Genomic DNA, 3,942 nt, shown 5'->3' on the forward strand with positions numbered 1-3,942 from the left:
ATGGGATGATATTCGGTACTCCAAAATCACAAAATTATGGATTCGATATTGTACCGAAAACTTGTACCATTCCCGATACCAGTAACGTTAATTCGATACGGTACTTAAGATTGACTTTCGATCAATCTCGGTATTCGGGGAATCCGGAATGGTACCGGTTCCGTCCGACACTCATCCGTAGTTTAGGCTTGATGGAGTGGACTTGCAGTGGTGACATGGAGTTGACGCACACCGCTCCTTGACCTTGGCAAGCCAATCTCCGGAGCGGTTCTCGGCAATGGCACAACGAGTCTCTCTTCTTCTTCCTCTATCCCCCCCCCCCCCCCCCCCCCCCCCCTGTTTCTTCCTTGCTATGGCTGATGTGGAGTTCGACATCCTCTGCACGACTCCCTTTCAGTCTTATAAAAAACACAAATTGAATTATGAAACTGAGGTTTTCAATCAACCAAGAAAATATGATTTTAAAGGAAAAAAAATCCATGAAATACCATACTCGGAAAAATGGTACCTCGAGAAAATTTTGCTTAAGTTTTTGTCAGAAAATATTATATCATGTTTCGCTGAGTTTTTTCTTTAAGTGATAATTTTGTGATAAATGTTCACAAAATATTATCTGGGCTCCAAATGTTAGTGAATAACTCTACATTTTGTTTTTACTTGAGGCTAATCTTAAAATTATAATTAGAAAAAGATAATGACCAAAATAATATAGAACAATATACATTATTAATACAAGAGAAGAGAAGCATAAGTTTGATTATTACTATTATAAGAAGAAAAACAAAACTTGTAACAAGAAACATAAAAAGTATAGCTTTTAAGTTTAGGAGGTCTATGGTGATTATGTTTCACATATATGGAAATAAATAAATAAATAAAAAGTATCCAAAAACAGTGGTACATTTATTTTTATTTGATTTTTTTTTTATGAAGAGAAAATATCTATACGTTATGATTAGAAAATATTGCGAGGATCAAAAAGACAAAGAATGGTGGCAAGTTGGGGTAATTCGACAGGAACAAAATATGTGTCCTCGGGATTTTGCATTCCAAAACGACAACGCTTTCCCAAATAAGTCGTCTGCCACAAACAAACTGCAGAATACTACAATTCATTGCACGGAATTTTTCACATGCATATTCATAATTTCATATCCCTTAAAAAAATATAATTTTAATTGTATTATATATATGGTAATCAAATATATTCAAAATTAATATTATTAATTAAAATATCTTAATTTACTGTTTTTTGTACGTCATATTTTCCTTTTAATATTTTTTTTTGTGTGGAGAACTAAAAGCAATATGGAATTAGTGATTAATCGTGTGTATATTAAAGATATTAAGTGTGACACCCATTTATTATAAGGATTAACTATTTTAAAAAAATTAAACATTAAAGTGTAAACGGTTAATAATTTTTAATGTAAAACTTAAAAAAAAAAAAAAAAAAGAAACATTTTCATTGCAATTTAATTTCATATATACCATATTTAATACATTATATGTATAAGTGTGTGATTTTAATTTTAAAAAATTGAAACAAACCATAAATTAACAAGTGAATAATATTTATTTTAAAAATACCACAAAATAACAAATGTCAAAACTCATGAGAGATTGAAAAGTGTCATTTATTTTCATTTATTATGTAGGATAGTTATATACGATCTTAACCTAATTTATCTATATATTAAAAAAAGGTCATATGTAAAATATCCAAAAGCATTAATATAAAAGAGACCTTTTTTCCTTAATCATTCACTAATCAAACATCCTCCAAACAAACTTTCTGGTTATAGTAGAAAGTTAGAAATATATATATACACAGGTATATCTAAACGAACACTTAAAGTTGATGATCATATATATGATCATGAACTCAAGAATTCTGCATCGTGTTTGAATTTTCTTTTAACTTTTAAGATCCAGAATCCGAAGTATGAATTCAAAACGCATTTCAACAAAACTTAAACGACGCACAGACATACATACATAACACGCTGCATTTTCAGAAAGGTTTCATGATTTCTTCATCCATTTCTGGAAACTCCTAACAATTTGTCATCGGAATTATAGCACTTAATTACTGTTATTCACTGAATTTTTTTTGAAGATGGTGAATTAAGAGTTGATCGGTTTATTTCAGCTGGAATTCGTAATGAATACATGAAAAATAAGCTGACCTTGATTTAGTGTGAATCCACGGCGTTAAGTGCAGCAGTACTTCGATTGACAACCGGAGCTCGAGAAACTGGAGGAGTGAGGGAGGGGGTTTAAGAGTTTTAGTGGTGGAGTGGAGGAGATTAAGTGTGTTCCGCGTCACACTGAGCCAAAGAGTAGAGGGAATCCCAAAAGTAAAAGAAAGAAGCTTTTGCCAAAAGCTGTTTTTGGTGCCTAACCATTTGAAGGCTCTGCTGATCAAATTATATTGTAATTTTTGTAAATTTATAATTTTCCAAAGAATATTCTTTATCTTATTAAAAGACTACAAATAAGAATAAGATAATGAGGATTGGGTTAGTTACTAACATAATTATATGAATATACACAATAACAATAATATACTAACATCTTCTCAAGTCAAGAAATAGCACATACGGTAACCCATAGTAAAAATGCCAGCCTCAATGACGATAATGGAATGTTAAGTACTCAAATCTGCCTCAAAATGTATTGTGAATCTCAATGAGCTTCCTACTACTCATACTGAACTACATTGTTTTAGAGATAGATAACACTAACATTGTCACAATAAATAATTTTAGTAGAAGTGGACAACCTGTTCAGTTCACGAAGTAGATTACGAATCCAACGAATCCAACAGGCCTCAAAAATGATGTTGACAATGCTTTGGTACTCAACTTCAGCACTAGTACGAGAAATACGAGAAATAATGTCATGTCATTCGGAGGACCAAGAGAGTAAATTTTGGACCAAGAAATACAAAGTAATCAGATATTGACCGATGAGTGATCGAATAACCCACCAAGTCAACATCAAAATAAGACCACGGGAGGATAATGCAAATAGTTGTAAGAAACCGATGGTACCACGCACATATATTAGAATCCGTTTAAAAGTTGTAAAATTAAATGTGGCTCACGAGAATCATGCATGTAAAGACAAACTTGTTGACCAAAATAAGCAATATCCATTCGAGTAAATATAAGATATTAAAGTGCACCTGCGAGGTTGTTGTCATGTGGGTCGAAACCATCAAGTTTGGTGTTGATATCGTTAGGGGTGCAAGCAGGCTTTTGTAGTTAAATATGTTGGCCCTTTTTAAAATTTCCAAGTGACCTCGGTAACTTTGTGTTATTGTTGCCCAAATTTTGATAAATAAGTGGTTGCTTATTTGTTTAGCCGTGAGTATTGTAGGAGAATAACCCGAATCAATAATTTAGAGAGACTGATTATTTACTCGATTCATTCTTTGTTCTTTGAGAATGAGCATCAAATAGGTTTTCAAGAATGACGAAAGTTGTGAGCAATGGCGAATGAGACTTACGAGGTAATAAAACTTAGAGGAAAGACCATCGATATTGTAAGTGCCAAGTTTATTTTCTAAAACAGTCACGTCGATATTGTCAAACAAATCAACAATGGCTTTGTAACGTCCCAATTTTCATCCCAAATTTCTCATTTTTATTTATTCAATATTCAGTTACATCAGAGTATAATGCGGAAACATGATTACGAATGTGCGTGAGTATAGTCGAACATTGCCCTTCTCACGAACCAATGAAGTGCATGAAAAAATTTTATGACAACTAGGTAAGCGCTAGGCTTAGTGCGCTCCCCAAAATATCATATCCCACAATACATATACAATGCATACACATAATGACCTTCAATATAAAGTTGGTCCGCCCTTTGGCCTTCAGCACGAAGCTGGTCTGCCCCTTTTTGCCTACATCATATAGCTGGTCTGCACTT

The 3,942-nt window shown here is 32.9% G+C and overlaps 1 long non-coding RNA gene across 1 annotated transcript; it reads right to left on the bottom strand.

Moving 5' to 3' along the window:
• Positions 1–328: 328 nt before the first annotated feature.
• On the bottom strand, positions 329–2,753 carry LOC145063042 (uncharacterized). Its single transcript, XR_013687822.1, has 3 exons — positions 2,576–2,753; positions 2,190–2,420; positions 329–398 (listed from the first exon to the last, which is right to left on the bottom strand). It is a non-coding gene; the product is annotated as an uncharacterized LOC145063042 (long non-coding RNA).
• Positions 2,754–3,942: the final 1,189 nt, after the last annotated feature.

Source organism: Lactuca serriola, chromosome 7, assembly GCF_051521515.1.
Source record: "Lactuca serriola cultivar US96UC23 chromosome 7, Lser_US96UC23_V15, whole genome shotgun sequence".
In the NCBI taxonomy this organism is placed as follows: domain Eukaryota; kingdom Viridiplantae; phylum Streptophyta; class Magnoliopsida; order Asterales; family Asteraceae; genus Lactuca; species Lactuca serriola.